General features: G+C 38.3%; 1 pseudogene; it reads right to left on the reverse strand.

The window, feature by feature from the left end:
• Positions 1-9448: 9448 nt before the first annotated feature.
• LOC140634594 (U6 spliceosomal RNA) lies at positions 9449-9545 on the reverse strand (annotated as a pseudogene).
• Between the last annotated feature and the right edge of the window lie 2602 nt (positions 9546-12147).

Raw genomic sequence — 12147 nt, forward strand, 5'->3', positions numbered from 1 at the left:
CAAAAGCAGATAGATGCTTAACCAAATGAGCCACCCAGGTGCCCCAAGATTTTTTCTTTTTTTAGTATTCCTGTGTGCCCACACCTGTATTTGTATATATGTCGGTATTATGCACCATACTTTCTTAGTCCATTCATCTGTCAGTGGAGACTTAGGGTTCTTTATATGTCTTGGCTATTGTGAACCATGCTGCAGTGAACATAGGGATGCAGGCATCTCTTAAAGATACTAATTTCATTTCCTTTAGGTATATATACCCAGAAGTGGGATTGGTAGATCATATAGAGTATTTAATTTTTTGAGAATCTGTATTAAATTTTTTGAGAATCCTTCATACTGTTTTCATACCTACTGCACCAATTTGCATTCCCACTGACAGTGCAGAAGTATTTCCTTTTCTCCATTTCCTTTCCAACATATGTTGTCTTCTTGATGATAGTCATTCTCACAAGTGTGAGGTGATATCTTTTTGTGTTTTTGATTGTATTTCTTGGTAATTACTGATGTTAAGCACAACTTCATGTACCTCTTGGACATGTGGATATCTTCTTTGGAAAAATATCAGCTCAGGTCCTTCGCCCCTTTTTTAATTGAATTATTTGGGGTTTTCTTTGTTTTTTTTAAGTATCGAGTTGTAGAAGTTCCTTAAATATTTTGGAAATTAATGCCTTCTCAGACATATGGTCTACACGTATTTTCTCCTATTCTTTGTGTCACCATTATTATTCTGTTATTAAGTATTTTGTTAATAATTTCTTTTGCTGTAAAGATAACTTTTTTAGTTTGATGTAGAGCCACTTGTTTATTTTTGCTTTGTTGCTTGTGCTTTTGGTGTTCTATGCAAAAACTCATTACCAAGACCAACATCAAGGAGTTTTTAACCCTATATTTTCTTCCAGAAGTTTTAATTATATTACATATGGGCTTTATTTTTGTCATGTTGCATTTTATGAAATGCTTTTATTATGCTTTTGCTATGAGGATTCTGTGATTTTTATCCAACGATATATTAATGTATCATGTTTATTGACTTGTGTTTGTTGAGCCTTCTTTGCATCCTAGGGATAAATCCCATCTTTGTGGCATACCATCCTTTTAATGTGCTAACTTTATTAACTAGTATTTTGTTGTGAATTTTTGCATTTATGTTCATCGGGCTATTGGGCCTTTAGTATCTATATGCCTTTTGTATCTGGATAGTGGAGGTCTTATAAAGTGAATTTGGGAGTATTCCCTCTTCTTCAATTTTTTGGAAGGATTTCAGAAGGATTGGCTTTGATTCTTTAAATTCACCAGTGTTTGGTAGAATCCATGAGTAAAACTATCTTGTCCTGGACTTTTCTGTGTTGGGAGGATTTTATTTATTCATTCATGAGAGCCAGAGAGAGAGGGAGAGGCAGAGACACAGGCAGAGGGAGAAGCAGGCTCCATGCAGGGAACCTGATGTGGGACTCGATCCCTGGTCTCCAGGATCAGGCCCTGGGCCAAAGGCAGGTGCTAAACTGCTAAGCCACCCAGGCTGCCCTCTTCTGATATTTTGGAATGATGTTTCAATTGTAATATCCCTCTTTTATTGATAATTTTATTCATTTGAGTCTTTTCTCTTTTTCTTGGTTAGCCTAGTGAAAGGCTTGTCAATTTTGTGTAGTTTTTTAAAAAAAACTAATTCTTTAAAAAATTTTTTTTATTTTTGTTAGTCTTTTGTTTTATTCTTCTGTGTTTCATTTTTTCTATTCTAATCCTAATTATTTTTTCTTCTGTTACCATTGACCTTAGTTCAAGCTCCTTGAGTTGTAAAGTTTGATTGTTTATGTGAGATATTTCTTTGTTTAATGTAGGTGTTTATGATTGTAAACTTTCCTCTTAAAACAGCTTTTAATGCATTCCATAAATTTTGGCATGTTATATTTCCATTTTCATTTATATCAAGATTTTTTAATTTCTCCTTTGATCCATAGTTTGTTCAGTAGTGTGTTTTGATTTCTATGTTTGTGAATTTCCCAACTTTCCTCTTCTTATTGGTATCTATATAGTGGTCAGAAAAGACATGTGATATAATTTTAATTTTCTTGAATTTGTTAAGACTTTTTTGTGTCTAAACATATGATCTGTCCTGGAACATGTTCTGTCTGCACTTGAGAAGGATGTGTATTCTGCTGCTGTTGGGTGGAATGTTCTATATATGTCTGCTACGTCTATTTGATCTATAGTGTTTTTCACATATCACTATCTAGTGTTGAATAACAATATATGATCATATAGTCATATGTTATATGCAATCATGTGTATATACAGTCAGATAACACTGTAGTGCTCTTTCCTTATTGATTTTCTGTCTGAGTAATCCATCAATTATTGGGTATGGAATATTAAAACCCTTCTTATTGTATTGTTGTTTATTTCTCCATGCAGCTCTGTTATTATTTGCTTTATATATTTGGATGTTCTGATGTTGGATGCATACATATTTGCAATTATTATGGCTTGTTTGTGAACTAATCCTTTTATCATTATACAGTGACATTCCTTGTCTCTTGTGACTATTTGAAACTTACTCTATTTCTGATAGAAGTATAGCCATTCCTCCTCTCTTTTGGTTACCATTTGTATGGAATGTTTTCTATCCCTTCACTTTCAATCTATGTGTGTCTTTAAAACTATAGTGAATCTCTTGTAGACAGCATATTGTTGGATCTAGTTTCCTGTTTTGTTTTTTTTTTAACCATCCCAGCCTCTCTAGGTTTTTGGATTGGAGAATTTCATCCACCAATGTTAAAGTAATTATTGATAGGTAGGGCCTTACTATGGCCATTTTGTTAATTGTATTCTTTTCTTTTTTAACTTTTGTTAATTGTTTTTTTCTGACTGTTTTGTAATTCCTATATTCTCTTCTTTGTCCCTTGCTGTCTTATTTTTCTGATTTGATGACCCTTTGTGGTGGTGTGCTTTGATTCTTCTATCTCAATACTTTGCTCATCTACTACAGGGTTTTTCTTTGTTAGTGCCATGAGGCTTATGTACCCTATCTTATAGTTTCAGCATTCTCTTTTAAACCAATAATAGTTCACTGTGGGGCTTGGATGGGTCAGATGGAAGTAACTGAGGGCAGGAGGGGCTTACTGTTAGGGTCTCTAATTTGGTGAGGCTTCTGTCTCTTCTCTGAGATAGGAGTACTCCTGGTTGAGCTCTTTGGTTAGGTGAGCCTGCTGACTCAGCTTGGCATTCAGATTGGGCTGCTTGCTGGCTGGCTCCCTGGTTGAGTGGCTATGTATTGGCTTCATGGTCAGGTGGAGCCATTAGCTGGATCAGCATTCACCTCTGGTGGGCTGGAGTCACAGGCAGAGTGGTGCTACTAGTTTTTACTTTGCTTATGAGTGGGGCTGCAGGCTGGGTCTGCAATTGGCCCTGGTAGGGTGAGAGTACAGGCTGTGCCCCCAATCCAGATGTGCCTCTGGCATGACTCGGCATTCAGGTAAAGTCTCTTTGGGATTAGGGGGGACCTCAGGCTGTGCTCAGCAATCAGGCAAGGCTGTGGGCTGGGTTCTAGTGCTGGACAGGGCCATTGGCTATGCTCTGTGTCCTGTATGTTGAGCTCCAAGGATGTCCATGGTCACTATTGAGGTGTCCTGAATAAGAAGGGCTGTAGTCTCTGCTCAACAATTGAACAGAGCTACTGGGTTGGCTCTTTGTCTAGGTGAGGTCATAGCCTGGGCTGTGTGACCTCTCATAGATCATTGATTAGGCTCCTAGGTGAGGCAGTGTACCACACTGGGTGGGTTTGCTGACTTCCTTCCCTGTGTGAGCAGGCTGTAAGATGGCTCTGTCTATAGAGACCTTTGTTTTTTTGTTTGTTTGTTTTTGTTTTTTAAAGATTTTATTTATTTATTCATTAAAGACACACGGAGAGAGGCAGAGACACAGGCAGAGGGAGAAGCAGGCTCCATGCAGGGAGCCTGATGCGGAACTTGATCCCAGGACTCCAGGATCATGCCCTGGGCCGAAGGCAGGCGCTAAACCACTGAGCCACCCAGGCATTCCTTATAGAGACCTTTAGGTGGACACACAGAACCAAACCCAGCCAGTTGGGTTGGGGCGTCATCACTTTTTTTTTCTTCGCTTCTCATTTTTTTGTATATTTTTTATTTATTAGAGTTTGATTTGCCAACATATAGTATAACACCAAGTGCTCTTCCCATCAAATGCCATCCTCAGTGCCCATCACCTAGTCACCGCATTTCCTCACCCACCTCCCCTTCCACTACCCCTTGTTTCCCAGAATTAGGAGTCTCTCATGTTATGTCTCCCTCTCTGATATTTCCAACGTATTTTCTCTCCTTTCTGCTTTAATCCTTTTCACTATTTTTTATATTCCCCATATGAATGAAACCATATAATGTTTGTCCTTCTCCGATTGACTTACATCACTCAGCATAATACCCTCCAGTTCCATCCACATTGAAACAAATGGAGGGTATTTGTCATTTAAATGGCTGAGTAATATTCCATTGTGTATATAGATCACATCTTCTTTATCCATTAATCTTTTAATGGGCACTGAAGCTCTTTCTACAGTTTGGCTACTGTGGACATTGCTGCTATAAACATTGGGGTGCAGGTGTCTCGGTCTTTCACTGCATCTGTATCTTTGGGGTAAAACCCCAAGCAGTGCAATTGCTGAGTCATAAGGCAGCTCTATTTTGAACTGTTTGAGGAACCTCCACACAGTTTTCCCAGGTGGTTGCACCAGTTCACATTCCCACCAACAGTGCAAGAGGGTTCCCTTTTCTCCGCATCCTCTCCAACATTTGTTGTTTCCTGCCTTGTTAATTTGCCCCATTCTCACTGGTGGGAGGTGGTATCTCATTGTGGTTTTGATTTGTACTTCCCTGATGGCAAGTGATGCAGAGCATTTTCTCATGTGCTTGTCTATGTCTTCCTCTGTGAGATTTCTGTTCATGTCTTTTGCCCATTTCATGATTGGATTGTTTGTTTCTTTGCTGTTGAGTTTACTAAGTTCTTTTTAGATCTTGGATACTAGCCCTTTACCTGATATGTCATTTGCAAATATCTTCTCCCATTCTGTAGGTTGTCTTTTAGTTTTGTTGACTGTTTCTTTTGCTGCGCAGAAGCTTTTTATCTTGATGAAGGCCCAAGAATTCATTTTTGCTTTTGTTTCCCTTGCTTTCACAGATGTATCTTGCAAGAAGTTTCTGTGGCCAAGTTCAAAAAGGGTGTTGCCTGTGTTCTCCTCTAGGATTTGGATGGATTCTTGTCTCATATTTAGATCTTTCATCCATTTTGAGTTTATCTTTGTGTATGGTGTAAGAGAATGGTCTAGTTTCATTCCTCTGCACATGGCTGTCCAATTTTCCCAGCACCATTTATTGAAGAGACTGTCCTTTTTCCAGGAGATAGTCTTTTCTGCTTTGTTGAATATTAGTTGACCATAGAGTTGAGGGCCCGTTTCTGGGTTCTGTATTCTGTTCCACTGATCTACGTGTCTGTTTTTGTGCCAGTACCACACTGTCTTGATCATCACAGCTTTGTAGTACAACTTGAAATCCAACATTGTGATGCCCCCTGCTCTGGTTTTCTTTTTCAAAATTCCCCTGGCTATTCAGGGTCTTTTTTTGATTCCACACAAATCTGAAGATGATTTGTTCCAACTCTCTGAAGAAAGTCTATGGTATTTTGATAGGGATTGCATTAAATGTGTAAATAGCCCTGGGTAGCAGAGAAATTTTCACAGTATTAATTCTTCCAATCCATGAGCATGGAATATTTTCCATCTCTTTGTGGCTTCCTCAATTTCTTTCAGAAGCATTCTGTAGTTTTTAGGGTATACATCCTTTATCACTTTGGTTAAGTTTATTCCTAGGTATCTTATGCTTGGGTGCAATAAACCTGAATGGGATTTTGGTATTGATTAATTTCTCTTTCTTCAGTCTCATTATTACTGTATAGAAATGCCACTGACTTCTGAGCATTGATTTTGTATCCTGCCACATTGCCGAAATGCTGTATGAGTTCTAGCAATCTTGGGGTAGAGTCTTTGGGTTTTATAGGTACCTTACCATGTCATCTGTGAAGAGGGAGAGTTTGACTACTTCTTTGCAATTTCAATGCCTTTTATTTCTTTTTGTTGTCTGATTGCTGAGGCTAGGACTTCCAGTACTATGTTGAATAGCAGTGGTGAGAGTGGACATCCTTGTCGTGTTCCTGATCTTAGGGGAAAGGCTCTCAGTATTTCCAACCATTGAGAATGATATTTGCTGTGTGCTTTTCATAGATGACTTTTAAGGTGGTGAGGAATACTCCCTCCTTCCCTACACTCTGAAGAGTTTTGATCAGGAATGGATGCTGTATTTTGTCAAATGCTTTCTCTGGGGCCCCCCGGGTGGCTCAGTGGTTTAGCGCCGCCTACAGCCCAGGGCCTGATCCTGGAGTCCCAGGATCGAATCCACCTTGGGCTCCCTACGTGGAGCCTGCTTCTCCCTCTGCCTGTGTCTCTGCCTCTCTCTCTCTCTCTCTCTGTGTGTATGTGTGTGTGTCTCATGAAGAAATAAAATCTTTTAAAAAATGTTTTCTCTGCATCTATTGAGAGTATCATATGGTTCTTGTTTTTTCTCTTGTTGATATGATCTATCACGTTGATTGTTTTAAGAGTGTTGAACCAGCCTTGCATTCCAGGGATAAATCCTGCTTAGTCACGGTGAATAATCTTCTTAATGTACTGTTGGATCCTATTGGCTAGTATATTTTTGAGAATTTTTGCAACTGTGTTAATCAGGGATATTGGTCTATATTCTCCTTTTTGGTGGGGTCTTTGGTTTTGGAATTAAGGTGATGCTGCCTTCATAAAATGAGTCCGGAAGTATTCCGTCCCTTTCTATCTTTCAGAACAGCTTTAGTAGAATAGGTTTTGTTTCTTCTTTAAATATTTAATAGAATTCCCCTGGGAAGCCATCTGGCTCTGGACTTTTGTGTCTTGGGAGGTTTTTGATGACTGCTTCAATTTCCTCCCTGGTTATTGGCCTGTTCAGGTTTTCTGTTTCTTCCTGTTCCAGTTTTGGTCGTTTGTGGTTTTCCAGAAATGTGTCTGTTTCTTCTAGATTGACTAATTTATTGATGTATAAATAAATTGCTTTATTAAAATATTATAATAATATTTTTATTATTATATATATATATAATTACATGGTTTTTTTTATTTTAAATTTTGTATTTCATTGGTATTGGTTGTGATTTCTCACCTTTCATTCATAATATTATAATTTGAGTCCTTTCTCCTTTCTTTTCAATAGACTGGATAATGGTTTATCTCTCTTACAAATTCTTTCAAAGAACCAACTCCTGGTTTTGTTGATCTGTTCTACAGTTCTTCTGGTCTCTACTTCATTGAGTTCTGCTCGAATCTTTATTAACTCTCTTCTTCTACTTGGTATAGGTTTATTTGCTGTCCTTTCTGCAGTTCCTTTAGGTGCAAGGTTATCTTGTGTATTTGTTTTTTCCAATTTTTTGAGGGATGCTTATATTGTGATGTATTTCCCTCTCAGGACTGCTTTTGCTGTATCCCAAAGATTTTGAATCTTCATTCTCATTAGTTTCCATGAATCTTTTTTAATTCTTCTCTAATTTCCTGGTTGACTCTTTCATCTTTTAGCAGGCTGCACTTTAACCTCCATGTGTTTGAGTTTCTTCCAGATTCCTTCTTGTGATTGAGTTTAAGTTTCAAAGCATGGTGGTCTGAAAATATGCAGGGAACAATCCCAATCTTTTGGTATTGCCTGAGACCTGGTTTGTAAGCCAATATGGTCTATTCCAGAGAAAGTCCCATGTGCACTTGAGAAGAATGTGTGTTCAGTTGTGTTTGGACCTAAAGTTCTGTAGATATCTGTGAAATCCATATGATCCAGTGTATCATTTAAAGCTCTTGTTTCTTTGGTGATGTTGTGCTTAGAAGATCTGTCATTTGCCGCAAGTCCTAGGTTGAAGTTTCCTACTATTAGTGTATTATAATTTAATATGTCTTTACTTTGGTTATTAATTGTTTGATATACTTGGCAGCTCCCACATTAGGGGCATAAATATTCATGATTGTTAAGTCTTCTTGTTGGATAGACCCTTTGAGTATGACATAGTGTCCCTCTTCATCTCTTACTACAGTCTTTGGGATAACCTTTATCTGATAGGAGGATTGCCACCCCAGCTTTCTTTTGAGGACCATTTGAATGTTAATGGTTCTCCACCCTTTCATTTTCAGGTTGGAGGTGTCCTTAGGTCTCAAATGAGTCTCTTGTAGACAGCAAATGGATGGGTCTTGCTTTTTTATCCAGCCTGAAACCCTGTGTCTTTTGGTGGGATCATTTAGCCCATTCATGTTCAGAGTAACTATTGATAGATATGAACTTAGTGTCACCATAATACCTATTCAGTCCTTGTTTTTGTGGGTAGGTTCTTTGGGCTTCCTATTTATTTTACAGGGTCCCCCTTAATATTTCTTGCAGAGCTAGTTTAGTGGTCACATATTCTTCCAGTTTCTGCATCTCTTGGAAGCTCTTTATCTCTCCTTCTATTATGAATGAGAGCCTTGCTGGATAGAGTATTCTCGGCTGTATGTTCTTCTCATTTAAGACCTGACTATATCCTGCCAGCCCTTTCTGGTCTGCCAGGTCTTTGTGGAGAGGTCTGCTGTTAATCTGATATTTTTCCCCATATAAGTTAGGGATCTCTTGTCTCTTACCACTTTAAGGATTTTCTCTTTATCTTTGAAATTTGCAAGTTTCACTATTAAATGTTGAGGTGTTGAACGGTTTTTATTGATTTTATTTTATTTTATTTTATTTTATTGATAGAGGATATCTCTATCTCCTGGATCTGAATGCCTGTTTCCCTCTCCAAATTAGGGAAGTTCTCAGCTATGATTTGTTCAATATGTAGATTTTTCCTTCTCAGGCTATCATTTATTTCCCTTAACCTTTCCTCATGGTCTTTTAATTGTTTTTCTCTTTTTTCCTCAGCTTCCTCCTTGCCATAAACTTGTGTTGTGTATCTCTCACTCTTTCTTCTACCTCATTAACCCTCATCATTAGGACCTCCAGTTTGGATTGCATCTCATTTAATTGATTTTTAATATCATCCTGATTAGATCTAATTTCTGCAGTTATGAAGTCTCTTGAATCCTTTATGCTTTTTTTCCAGAGCTACTAGTAGCTTTATAATTGTGCTTCTGAATTGACTTTCTGATACTGAATTGTAATCTAAATTCTGTAACTCTGTGGCAGAGAGTACTGTTTCTGATTCTTTCTTTTGTGTTGAATTCTTCCTTCTAGTCATTTTGCTAAGTGCAGAGTGGCTGTATGTGAGCGGGCTGAGTCAAGAATATCAACCATGACCTAAGTAAATTTCACCCTGGATGATTCTGACAAGGCCAAAGACCAGAAGTTGAAAAAATATGGAATGCTGCATGTTATCCTTGTGCAAGGGCCATGCTAATCTTCTCTGTATCATTCCGATTTTAGTATATGTGCTGCTGAAGTGAGCACCATCACTTTGGTTCTCCAAATGGCTCTCACTCTGGCTCTTAGCTAAGAGCTCTGTTCAGGTACTTACACTCCCCAAACCACAGCTTACCATGATCCCTGCCTTAATTGCTATGAGCCCCTTTCTCCCTCTCCATCTCTGATGCTTGAAAGTCTTATGCTATTTATTTCTCCAGTGGTCCCTGTGAGATGAGACTGAAGTGTAGGCATCCTTAGAAGCACTCATAACAGTGGAGAAGCTGGATACCCTCCTTTGGGCTTTTTCACACTGGAGAAATCAGAGGTTTCTGGGAGTATATCTTTGTGCTGTACTGCACTGGTTTTGGGAAAGGGTGATTAGGTCAAAGTAAAACTGCTCCCTTTACCCTTCAAATACATTATTTTATTTTATTTTTTTCTGAGCCAAGTAGATACTCCAGCCTCATCCTTGGTTCTAGGACTTTCACAAAGATGCCTTGACTATAGATACTCCTAGTTGGTTTTTCTCTGAGGGAACTGGAGAAGATCATTTTTCTTGCCATCTTGGTGATATCATTATGACTTTTATGCTTAAAAAGGCTTTCTCTATCCATGTTCATATAAAATTCACCTATATTATCAATTATATGTCAGTAGTTTCATTGTTTCACAATTATGCCTTTAATTCATCTGAGAATTTATTTTGATAAATGTTATGAGGAAAAAAACCCTTTTTTCTTTAATAACTAATCACTTTAACACTTTTTTATATAGACATACCTTATTTTATCGTGCTTCACACAAATCTTTTTTTTTTTTTTTTTTTTTTTTACAAATTGAAGTTTGTGGCAAACGTGCATTGAGCAAGTCTTTTGGTGTTATTTTTATTTCAACAGCATTTCTCACTTCATGTCTCTGTGTCCTTCTTGCAGTTCAAACTTACTCATTATTACTTAATTTGTTACGTGGATCTATGATCAGTGATTGCAACCAACTGAAAGTTCACATGATGGTTAGCATTTGTTAGTAATAAAAGTATTTTTATTTTTTAAAGATTTTAATTATTTATTCATGAGAGATGCAGAAAGAGAACGAGGCATAGACCTAGGCATAGGGAGAAGCAGATTCCCTGTGGGGAACCCCATGTGGGACTCCATCCTGGGACTCCAAGATCATGCCCTGAGCTGAAGGCAGATGCTCAACCACTGGACCACCCGTGCATCTCAGTAATAAAGTATTTTTAAATTTAAGGTATATACATTGTGTTTTTTGGACATAATGCTATTGCACACTTTTAATAGACTTCAATATTGTATACACATAACCTTTATATGCAGTGCAAAACCAAAAAAAATTCAGTTGATTCACTTTCATGAGATACTTGCTTCATTTTGGTGGTCTGGAATTGAAGACACAATATCTCCAAGCTGTGCCTATAAATTCAATCTGGTTTAATTTATTATAATTTGTCACTGAATGATGTGTAGCCCTAGGTGACGAAATCTGCATCTTGATCCTGGTGTCTTTCTGTTGCTAGCACTTAATGATGTACATGTTGAGTAGAATCAGTCAAAGCCCAAAGCTTTACATATACCCAGAGATCTGTTTTTATGTTGCCACGTCATTAAACCATACACCTACTTGCAGCTGTTCACCCAACAATGAGTACATGTGACTACATTCATTAAACCTACCTTACTAGTTTGTTCTTACATGGGAATCTCTCCCTTTAGAAACAAGTAGCTCGGGATCCCTGGGAGGCGCAGCGGTTTGGCGCCTGCCTTTGGCCCAGGGCGCGATCCTGGAGACCCGGGATCGAATCCCACGTCGGGCTCCCGGTGCATGGAGCCTGCTTCTCTCTCTGCCTCTCTCTCTCGCTCTCTCTCTGTGACTATCATAAATTAATAAAAAGTTAAAAAAAAAGAAACAAGTAGCTCTCTCTATCTTGCAGGATTAGGACTGACAAGTTCAAGAATCAACTTTTCTTTCAGTATAACAAGTAAAGGAAGCTAACATCATTATTTAGGGTTGCTCTTGGCCTATGTCTTCTGCGATGCTTCTCTAATTCTAATTTGATGCCTTTTTTTTTTTTGAAGAGTATCCCTGGACTCTGGGTACCTCATTTCCTTCAGGTTTGGGTTATCTGACTTTTCTACCCAAGTATTTATTACTGCAGACTTGGAAGTAATGCCCCTGTATCCAGATCTGTGGCCATCTAATTCCTACTGAGAGGATTCTGATTTGGGAACCAGAGAATTTGCCTATAGGTGGCAGTGTAGAACAGAGTTTCTGTTCTTGCATTAATTTCCCGTGGCTGCTGTAACAAATGATCACAAACTTGGAGGCTTTAAACAATAGAAAACAATTTTTCCAAGTTCCAGAGGCCAAAAGTCTGAAATAAATATCACTGAGCCAAAAGCAAGGTATTGAGAGGGTACTCCCCTCTGAAGCCTCTGATAGCTGCTGCCATTTCTTGGTTTGTAGTCACATCACTCCCATCTTCTGCCTCCATGGTCACATTGCTGCCTCCTCTAGTGTCTGTGTCAAGTCTCTATCTGCCTCACTTTTGTAGTGACACTTGTGATTGCATTAAGAGTTCATCCATTTAATTCAGGTAATTGCTCCACCTCCAGATTGTTACTTTAAT

The sequence above is a fragment of the Canis lupus genome, chromosome 5 (genome assembly GCF_048164855.1).
Source record: "Canis lupus baileyi chromosome 5, mCanLup2.hap1, whole genome shotgun sequence".
NCBI lineage: Eukaryota > Metazoa > Chordata > Mammalia > Carnivora > Canidae > Canis > Canis lupus.